The 11,310-nt window shown below is 44.0% G+C and overlaps 1 long non-coding RNA gene across 1 annotated transcript; it reads right to left on the reverse strand.

The window, feature by feature from the left end:
* Positions 1–6,635: 6,635 nt before the first annotated feature.
* On the reverse strand, positions 6,636–9,923 carry LOC107180984. Its single transcript, XR_001511758.2, has 3 exons — positions 9,876–9,923; positions 8,265–8,371; positions 6,636–7,313 (listed from the first exon to the last, which is right to left on the reverse strand). It is a non-coding gene; the product is annotated as an uncharacterized LOC107180984 (long non-coding RNA).
* Positions 9,924–11,310: the final 1,387 nt, after the last annotated feature.

The raw sequence follows: 11,310 nt of genomic DNA on the forward strand, positions 1-11,310 counted from the left end.
TCATTTCCCCAAGGCCATCTCTTCTATACTTACCATGCCACTACCCTTGCCCTGGGTCTCTCTCTTTCTCTATCCTTCCCTCCCTCCCATTTTGCTTCTCTTCTTCCCTATTCTTCTCCATCCCTGCCTCCCTCCCCCTCTCTCTCTTCCTTTCCCCACTCCCTCCCCACCCATTGTCTCTCCCTCAGAATTCAGTGAGTCGCCACCAAGGCAGACAATCCATAAATCTATATCTCCATATTTCTACAGCACCATACTGTGGTACCTAAGTTGCTCAACCAGTAAAAATAGTCCCAGAACCTCTCAGCATGAAAACAAGGAGGAACATTGCCAGGGCATCAAATACTATAATGGGAATGTTTTAAAAGAGTCCACAAATATTCAGGCCCCTTCAAGGTGAAAAAAATACGGAACTTCCAACTCTTGGGAATAAAATTTGGAGCCCTGGACAGTGAATATATGTCGGTCGCAGTGGTGGAATTGGTGTGTAGAGCACCTTGATTGATTCATGTGTTTTGTGAACTAATATTAACATTACTAAGTGCATGGCATCAAGTTCAGTGTTGCTAATGACTAAGACACCATTTCTGGTTCCTCTCCTTCCAGGGGTCCCACATTCTCTGCCAAGTCCTTGAAGTCAAGTCAATTTCACTTCCAGACATAAGTGATCATATTCCTCACATTCTCCCTTCAGCCTGCTATAATGACCATAGACACTCCAGAACATACAGACTCAGCAGCCCAGGTCCCATAGTGATAAGCATGTGGAGAAGAATCCCTTATTGTCCCACAATGGACATGTAACAAAAACAAAACAAAACAAAAGCTCTGAGATATTGGGGTTGTTTGTTATTGCGGTTTCACCTAGTGTAGTCAACTGATACACTTCCTCTGCTAAAATAGCAACCTCCCTCACACTAATACCTTAGTAGGCTTTGTTTTCTTCATCAGACTAATCACCACCTGATAAACTTCACTAGTTATTATCTGTCTGTCTCCTTCCTCTAAAATGTAAACCATAAGACTTTGTTTGGTTGACTACTAATTCTCAGCACCTAGAGCAGCACCTGGTTAATAGCAGATGCTAAAATTCTTTATTGAAAAGATGAATGAACAAATGAGCTCATAACAACCAACAGGACCTAGGCACATTCTCAGGAATTGTGTATGGGCAATTCTGAGGAAGTGAAAGATAAAACAATTCACCAAGTTCACCCAGCTTAAGTCATGAGGTAAGTTGTGAAGGCATTTTGACTCCAAGCCCAAGCACTTGACCACTCTGCCATGCCACTTCCCAGTATTAAGGGGGCTTAGTAGGGAAATACAGGAGAGGCCATCCAAGCACAGGCCAGAGGCTAGAGACAGCCAGGGAACCTACATAAGTATTAGCTATGGCTGGAGGTGAGAGTGACAACGAATAAACTACACAGGATAACAGGGAAAATTAGAAACTTTGCTTGGCTATGTAAAAATACTACTAATTACAGTCATTTATGTGAATTGCTTACCATTTCTGCCTAATTACCAGGCAGCACAACAATTAGATAGATCTTTAACTAATGTCAACATAACTTTGTTGTAAGTTTTATTTGATTATAACTGTAAAAGCTAAAAACAAGAGTTTAATCCAACAATGAATTGGTTGTTCATGAGGACTAATTCTCTGCCCAGAATTTAAAATTAAAAAGAAGCTACCCAGTCCTTACTGGTTATTATCTGTACTATTTAGTAATCTTCCAGGAATAAGTGCTTCATCTGGACTAGAAGCTCCTTGAGGCAGGTACTATCTAATTTTTTTTTTTTTTTAGAGAGAGAGAGAGAGAGAGAAAACATGAGTGGGGGAGGGGCAGTGAGATTGGAGACACAGAATCCGAAGCAGGTTCCAGTCTCTGAGCTGTCAGCACAGAGCCCAACGCAGAGCTCAAACCCACAAACCCATGAGATCATGACCTGAGCTGAAGTCAGATGCTCAACTGACTGAGCCACCCAGGTGCCTCCTATCTTATTTTTCATGGTATCATTATCCCTTCACCACCTGGAGCCCAGCTCAGCCCTGAATGAGTGGTGGGGTGGCTTCCATGCCAGTGTTCATCTGCTGGTGCTCTCTCTCTAGAAGAGACAGTCCTGGCTCATGTGTCTTAGTCTCTTCTCACTGTCTGGAGGCTGAAGATGTAAGATTGGCTAGAAGATGCCATGTCTATACCAGCTACAAACAGTGGCACAAGCATTTCCTAAAACCCTGAATAGGCTTTCAGAAAAGGCGAGGTGAGGGTGGGAGACAGCACTTAGTGGCCTAGAGCTAGCTGAGAAGAACCATTGCAATGTTATAATAGAAAGTGCCAGCCATTCCCCAGTATCCATATTTTCCTTTGAAAGGGACAGAGTTCTAGCCAGGCACATGGGCATCCCAGATGAAAGCCTTATTGCCAGGCTCCTTTACAGCTAGATGTGGCCAGTAGGAAGTCAGCAGAAGTGATATATTCAAATTCAAGACCATGCACTAAAGAGAGAAGAAATGAACCTCCCCTCCTATTTCTCCTCTTTCCTCTGCCTGGGGTACAGGCAGGATGTTAAAGCTTTGGCAAACCTCCTTGGACCCAGGATGGAATGCAAGTATTGAAATGCCAGAACAGCAAAATCAACGGAGCCTAGATGGTCAGAACCATGGGGTTGCAGAATCGTACCACCGTAGAGCAACACCGCCATGCACGTGCAATAGATGTAAATCACCGTGAGAGCACAGAAAATAGTACAATGTGGTAAAATTCTTAGGAAGTGATTTTGAGTATTCATTACTTCTGTTTTTAATATACTTTATCCCCTTTCAAGTTTATATAATTTAAGTTTTAATGAGGACTGTATTTAACAGCCAGCTCTCAAAATTTCTGAAGATTTGTGCCAGCTCCAGCTTTGGGTCTTTGTTAGAATAGCAAAATCTGCATCCTAACTAATACAAAGGTAATGGAAGAAGTGGGAAATGGGTTGAGCTCATGTTTTCAGATGTATGGGATATGTAACTCGGCCCATGGATGACCTGGGTTACCTGAAAAATGATGTTGCTCCAGGGATAACTTTGAACAAAAAAATTCTACAACTTCTATCAGTTATTATTTGAAAAAAATTCTTGTAACCTAACTCCAACTCGAAGATACCCCTGTCTGTGGAGAGCTGCTCTTCCACATGGTTGTTAAGGGCCCTTCTGCTCCAAAGCCCAGTGTTCCTACATAGCTCACTTGAGCATTCCTGCCTCCTCCCCACCTGCTTCTCTTGGGACCTTCTCTTACCAGTGTAAGGGCCAAGAGGACATTGCTCTGGTGAGCGGCATAGGGCCTGACCTAACCTCTTACTTTTACAAAACACAAGCTGAATGGCAAGTATTAGCCATTCATTCAACAAAGGAGCACAGATTAAGTGGAACAAAACATGTCTCAGAATAACGTGTTTAGTAGAAACCTATGTTGTTACCAGTAAGAAAGGAAGTGAGGAAGGAAGGAAGGAAGGAAGGAAGGAAGGAAGGAAGATCTATAGTCTCATTCTATTAGACTTTAGGAACACAAAAAGGTAATTCAGAATCATCCCGTTTTTAAGAATCTTATACCTAGCCGTAAAGACAGATGAATAACTAAGCAAACTAGGTTTGCTCTATGATAGAGACAAATAGCCCTGGCAATGCTTCTTCTGTTGATAGAGAAGGTGGCAAACAGGCATGGAGAGGAAGTATGTGGGGGGAAAAGCAGACTTATGCTCACCTCCCAGCTCTACAGCTCACAGACATGAGATCTTGAACAAATTACACAACTTCTCTAAGTCCTATTCCTCATCCTGGTACCTTGATGGGTCAGTCAGTGCTCAATTACCATTAAACACATGGGGAAATGAAAGATGGAGAAAGATGAATGATTCATCCAAGACAAACTATAATGGATGACAAATCCAGAATTCCAAACCATGGATGTGATCCCAGAGTGCTTTGAACACTGTAAGAACATTGAGCTTTCTAGGTGCTCATTAAACACTTGTTGAATTAAGACTGAATTTCTGGGAAATTTCATATGTTCCCATACCTCCTCACCTTCCCCCTTTAACTAGGCCAATCACTGCCTCTTGGCATATAGTCCCTCCCTCGATGTCCTGCCTGCTGATTCCCTGTGGTGTATTCAATAAATTTCTATCTCCTTTAAAAAAAAAAAAAAAAAACGACTGAATTTCCAATTTAAAGTAAATTATTTAAAAAAAATTTTTTTACATTTATATATTTTTGAGAGACAGAGTGAGAGAGAGCACTAGCAAGGGAGGGGCAGAGAGAGAAGGAGACACAGAATTCGAAGCAGCCTCCAGGCTCTGAACAAGCATTCAGCACAGAGCCCAACTCAGGACCCAAACCCACAAACATTGAGATCATGACCTAAGCTGAAGTCAACCGACTGAGCTACCCAGCCGCCCCTAAACTCAATTCTTTAATCATAGACTCCTTTAAAATTAAAATACATTGTGGGGCGCCTGGGTGGCTCAGTCAGTTAAGCGTCGGACTTCGGCTCAGGTCATGATCTCACAGTTCGTGAGTTCAAGCCCCGCATCTGGCTCTGTGCTGACAGCTCAGAGCCTGGAGCCTGTTTCAGATTCTGTGTCTCCCTCTCTCTCTGCCCCTTCCCTGCTCATGCTGTCTCTGTCTCAAAAATAAATAAACATTTTAAAAAAATTAAAAAAAAAACCCTAAAATACATTGAAAAGAATAAATCATTAACCATAACAGGAAGGGCAAGACAGAGAGGCCAATGGATTTCCCAAGATGTCACAACAGGTGGGACTAGCACCCAGGTCTCCCACCTCCTATCATACCACCCCCTTCCCCCAGGTTCAGAGGTCCCCTCGTGCTCTCCCCTGGACAGCACGTGTCCCCTTTCTCTAGACTGTAACATTAATGATCACTCATCAAATCTATACTCCTTGAGCTTTCAAGATGTCATTTGCCCCTTATTTTCCTCCCACCTCTGTCAGCTCCCTCCATCTCCTGTCTGGGCAGCTTCTTCTGTACCCACGTGGTGTTTTCTTGTGGCTTTCAAGTAACCTTGGAATTCCTTTTGCCTCTGGAAAGCTAGGTCAGGCCAGGGTGGGTGCTAGAGTGAATACTTGGAAGAGCTAGTTCAGGTCACCAGAATAGAAAAGGTTCCACTGATAATAATAGACCATTCACTGTGTTGAACTGTATTCTTTCCTTATACTATTTAACTGAATTTTCTGAATAATCTTATGAGATAGACTTCTCCTGCTTCACAGATGAGAAAACTATCACTAAAACAAAAACAAAAACAAAAACAAAAACAACAACAACAACAAAACTTAGAGAAGTGGTCCAAAGTCACATAGACAGTAAGGGATAGAGCCAGGATTTGAACTCCTGAGGCCAAGATTTACCCACTGTGCAGTGCTGCCTGGACAGGAACAGGACATATAGCATACCCACCAGGCTGAATCCTCTCAGCAATAGTGACAGTCCTCAGTTTGACATAAACCTACCAGATGAAGAAAATAAATCTGCGTACATATTTCCCTTCTTACATTAACATTCAAGTTCAGTTTGTGGCCCACACCCAGTGCAATTGGTTCTAGAGTCTATAACAATGTTCCTAGCCTCTTGCTTCTTGTTTTCATTTGAAAATTAGTCAACTGCTTCCATGTGCCATTGATCATATTGGGCTTTCCATTTTTCTCTGGGCATTTTTCTCCACAGTCTCAAATGCCCCTTTAAAGTCTTCAAGATGGTTTTGCAAACATCCAGGCCCAAACCCCACACTTCCTGAGATTTCACTACATCCATGTCAGTAACTCATCACTCTGATATGTTAAGTCCATCAATTCCATACCCTGAAAAACCTCTCCAAAGCCAGCTGCTCCTGTCCCATGGCTTCCTCTCTTTTCCAAAGTCACAACCTTCAACAGGGAGGAGGGAGGAAGACACCTCATGAGCCCTCAATTCCTTCTATTTCTTACTCAAAATGTCAAATTCTGGGGAGACAAGCTCAAGGTTTGTTTTTTACCCTGGACTAGATTATTTTTCCTGTGTGAATCAGCAGAAGTGGGCAGTCATGGGAGACTTGAACAGGATGCTAACCCTGTCTCATAACAAATTAAAAGAGATGATGGAAATGAGTGTTTTTTAAGTAATAGAGTGCTAGTAAGATATTAGACGATAAGGGTTATTTCACATGAGCTGTGCAGGAGGATGGTGGCATATCTCCTTTTTAGTCCAGTCTAATCAGATACAGCTGACTTTATATCTTAAAAGGAGGGGTCACCAATCCCCATAACCCTACCTCCAAGGAGCCCACCAGGATACATCTTACCTTCCAGATAGTGCCTGCAGACACTGTTCTGCTGGGGGATCATCTGTTCAGCCAGGTAGACTAAACTTATCTTGGACGCACCTTTGTTTTCTCTGATTTGTCACTCTGAGGCCCCTAGGTTCCTATTATATCACCAAAGGCCTACCCCTCCCACCACTAGTTAAATGGCCAAGACCTTCCCACACAAGGGCTTCTTGCCTAGTAACTTTGCTTCACGGGTTTGCAATAACAAATACAGTTAACATTTATTAAACAATGGACACATCTGATTTCATTTAATCCTTGCTCCTATGCTCTGATGTCATTAATACGTTACACTTTGGGAAGTGGAGGCAGAGAGACATTAACTGCCTTTATTAAGTTCCAAGCTAGTAAGTGAGACAACTGAGGTTTGAACCAATGACTGTATCATGCAAAAGCTCATTCTCTTAACCATTTTGTTATCCCCCTTATAACTTCAGAGCTAATAATACAAGTGGTTTACAACTAACTAAAAACTGAGTCCCCTAACCTTTATTCTAAGAAGACCAGATAAGGAACCAAGCTGCCTTGCTCAAGCTACAAGCCCTACTTAGGTTGCTCATGTAACATTTGCTGCTTCTCAGACTGTGAAGTACCTGGGAATCACCTGGAGATCTGGTGCAGATGCAGGTTCTGATTCTATTCTAGATATGGTGACCCTGAGAGTTACATATCTAACAAGCTCCCAGGTACTGCTATGCTGCTGGTCTAAGTACCACACTCTGAGTATGAGGCCCTAGAAGCCTGGTGTACTGACTCAACTGACCATGAACTGTTGATCAAACCATCCACCAAGGAGGCCAGCTGGGGAGGGGCTTTCTGGGCTGGAGGAACAGCAAGAGCAAAGGAATAGAATTCTCAGCGTGGATGGTGCAGTCCAGTGATGTCAGGGCTGGTACCCAAGGCACATGGGAGAATGCAGTAGAACACAAGTCCTGGAAAACAAGTCTGGAAGGAAAATTTTAACTGAGAAGAGACTTGACTATGATGCTAAGACATTAAAGAGTCAAATTTACACTCTTTCTAACCACACCTTTTTTATGGTGAAATTACCCATTTCCAGCTTCTTAATACTGATTCTCCTTTTTAGAAATAAGATGTGAAGTCTCAGAATTCTCTTTTTATTCCCTAAATTGCCTTTCATCTGGCCATCTTCAGTAAGGAGTAGAGAATGAGAAACACCAGAGTTCTCTGAAAGGGAAGTGGTAGGACTCAGTCTGTGTCACAGGCATTAGTATTGGTGGATTGGAGATAGGGAGATGTGTTAGGAGGTTGTCCCAATAGTCCACGGGTAGAATGATGATGTTGTAACAAAGATGATGACTGTGAGATTGGATGGAAAGGGGGGAGGCATTCTGGAAGCAATCAGTCAGACTGTGTTCTCATTGCCACCCCTCTGCCCCATCCTCTGGCTCTCTTTGCCCCATGCTGTCCTTCAGAAGACAGACCCCTGTGGACTGCATTATCCAGGCAACGTTTCCTTCTGCTTCCAGTTGAGCTCAGCCAATGAAAGGCACTAGTAGGAGATTGGAGAGGGAAGAATGGAGGAAAGAGGTCAGGGAATTTCTTTCCATACCCCCTAACCCTACACTTCCTACCTAACCAAGGTTTTGCAGTGGCTGCATTCATGTATGACTGAAGATTTAACTGGACAGTCTCTTTTCCATTATGCTTGCTGGGCCCTGCACCCTGTACGGTTGGGATGCTATCCTATAGGATGAAGTGGCCAATATATGGTATTATTTCCCCTAAAGTCAGATAAGCCAGGTCCCAGAGCCAAGAGGCAAAGGTGAGAATGACCCCTCTTACTACCTAATACCACACTTTAGGGATTTTCTTTTACTTCCTTTGGTTCAGTGACTGACAAATGGTGCTCATGCCATGTTTCCCTTGGCCTACCTGAATCCCCCCACAGGTGCAGCAGGCAGGTCCCAGCATGCTGTAAGCTTCTTCTCTGCCAAAGGACTTTCTCCAGCATTGAGGGAGCTTGCTCCACCACAGATGGCCTAGAAGACAAGGAAAAGTTACTCTCCAGACGGAAACCCTCTGCCAGTGGGGGACAGGAGTAAAGCCCCAGTCTCCCTGTTCATTGGTAGGATGATGATTCTTAAATGTATTCCACATAATTTGTCAGAAAGTCTCCAGTAGGACCAAACCCAATGACCCATAGTAATCTGCTCATTAATTCACCCTTTATTGGCTTTTCTCCCTTCCTTGTGTCCCTTCCCCATGCCCTCACTCCTGTTTTCTGAGATCACCTTTGAAATAAACTACTTGCACCCAGGTACCTGTCCCAAGGTTGGTTTTAGAGGAAACCAGACTAAGAGAGTACATTTGGAGCAAGGCTTCCTGTAGAGAACACAGTCTGAGATACATTCAGCTGGAAGCTGAGTCCATCCCCAGTCACTTAGGGCTCTTCCTTCTGCTAAATGGACAGAGGGTGGAGGTGTTATATGCACAGGAGGTACCTATGTGGGCAAACACTGCATTCCCTTCTTCTCCCAGACCACTGAGAGTGTCCATTGGCTCCTCCGTGCCTGAGCCTCAGCAATAGCAGTAGTTAGTGATCAATCATTAGATACAATTTATTTAAAGACATTACTGGTTATGCAAGCCATGTACCTATTTGTTCTTTGATCCATTCCCTGCCCTTTCCCTGCTTTGTTTTGTATCACAGAAGACCCATTTCCTAGGCTCCTTTGCCTTCTAGCAGTCTCAGCCAATGGGGGCACTGGTACATCATTGTAGGGTGAGAGGAAAGGAAAACCCTGGGTATTTCTCCTCTTCTCTCTCTTCTGTGAATGGCATCTCCAGCCATTCTTTGTCTCCCCATGACTCTAGCTCCCCACTGACATTCCACCCTCCATGGTCCCAGCTCCCAGGGAAAGCCGTGGCTTCTGAACTCTGATAAGATGTCCCTGCCCTGCTCCCTGGGTCCCAGGGGGCAGGAGCTTCCTGCTGTGGTAGTCCCCAAGTTCCCCCATGCTGTTTGTCACTTTAGCTCTTCAATTGCCTGTAAAATTAAATACCCTCTGTTTAAAAACTAAGAGTGGGTTCTGTTTTCCTGATAAAGTGACTTGTCCAAGATCACATGACTGGTAAGTGGCAGAGCAGAATCAAACCAGTTCTGCTGACCCCAAAGCCCTCCATACTGTCCCCCACCATGCTATACTGCCACCCTAGTTGTTTCAGAGGACACCAGGCCTAGACATCTCACCAAAGCTTCTGTGTCCCAGTGGAACTGTGTACCTGTCCTGAGAGTCAGAGTTTTCATATTTGGATTCAAAGTTTATTGTGTTGTTGACCCGATTTGCCTGGATCAGGGCTCACTTAGGACCTAAAACACAGCCATTACCAGGCCTGGAAGAAAGACCTCTTTATTTTTGTTCATTTTCTCATTTTGTTTATTTGTAGGCAAGAAAATCTAAAGTCAGTTTAAAAGACCCCTGCCTTACCCAGTCACATACAAATACATCAAAATCCTCTGAGTTTGAAAGAGAACTTACTTACCCAAGACCTGGAGTACAGAAAAGACTCTGTTTCAGCCAGTGTGCCCACTGGAACTCAAGGCCCACTCCATTCCACTGTCTCTGGAAGATTACATAACAGCCCCCAAGGACCCCGCCATAATTGGCTTGGGTATAGCTCTTTCTCTCCAATTCTCTTGCTGGGTGGAAATGATGAGAAACAGCACGTTCCCAGCTCCTCTCAGGTGGCTCAATGTGAACCCAGACCTGAAGTGCACCACACTGTGGAATAATGAGATTTCATCTAACTGAGAAGAGGTTATATAACTGGAAATCAGTCCATTAGCCATAACAAAACAATCAGGGAGGGTCAGAAAGATAGCTCTGTTTTGAGCTATTCTGTTCTGAGGGGGGTGGGGGTGGAGATTAACAGCCCACTAAAGATGCAATTCTAAATTATTCAACTTGACTGTCCCCTTAGCAGTGCCAGGAGGCCGGGGGTGGGGTTGGCGGGGGGGGGGGGGGGGGGGTTTGATCTGAGGAAGAGCTTTTCTTTCTCCACTTCTCAGAAGCTCTCCTGCTCTCCTCAAACCAAGCCAAGGCCTTGTCTTTCTACTCCCTGCTCTAACCTCTGGATCAGTTATTAACAGCACTGCTGGCCATCAAATATTTCTATCTGACTCAGAAGGGGATGTAGGAAATGGTCATAAAGTGTTCATGCCTACATTGGAGAGAGAGAGAGAGAGAGAGAGAGAGAGAGAGAGAGAGAGAGAGAATGAGGGAACAAGAAAGCTCTCTGTGTCTTAACAGCAGCGCAGAAACAAATAATGAGCTTTATTCACCAACCTGACAAGGGAATGAGCTTTGGTACAAAAGCCCACATCCAAACCAGTTGTTACCATAACTCTGTCAGAGCAGGTGGATGACAAAGGATTACCTCACACACATACTTGCTCACTCTCCACAGACAAAAGTGAAAATTAACACAGGCAAAAAAGACAAATCAATACTATCAGTAAGTACCATGGCTAGTTAGATATTAAAATCTCCAGAGAATGTTTTTAAAGCTTCTTCCCAGTTCCAGTCCCCAGAAACTGGGCCTCCGTAGTGTGGGGTGGAGCTTGGAAGCCACGTGCAGGCCAGTCAGCCTGGCTCCGGGCTGAGCTCAGGTAACCACCAAAATCCCCCCAGCAAGGCTCGCCTGGGAACCCTGTCTCCTTCAATCACATAAAGGTGAGTCCTTCAGCTCCATTCACATCCAGTGCAGGTGGTTGCAAGAATTGAGAAAGAACACCACAAGACGAGGAGACCTCATTTGAGATTTCAAGATTTACACGTTGTATGTATCAAGCACTTATGTAGCATACCTGTATTCCAGGTGCTGTTCTAAACACTTTACAAATGTTAATACGTGTCATTAATGCAACCCTTATACCAATTCTCTGGGGCAGGTACTATTATTATCACCTCATTTACAA

This window comes from Panthera tigris, chromosome F3 (genome assembly GCF_018350195.1).
Source record: "Panthera tigris isolate Pti1 chromosome F3, P.tigris_Pti1_mat1.1, whole genome shotgun sequence".
In the NCBI taxonomy this organism is placed as follows: Eukaryota; Metazoa; Chordata; class Mammalia; order Carnivora; family Felidae; genus Panthera; species Panthera tigris.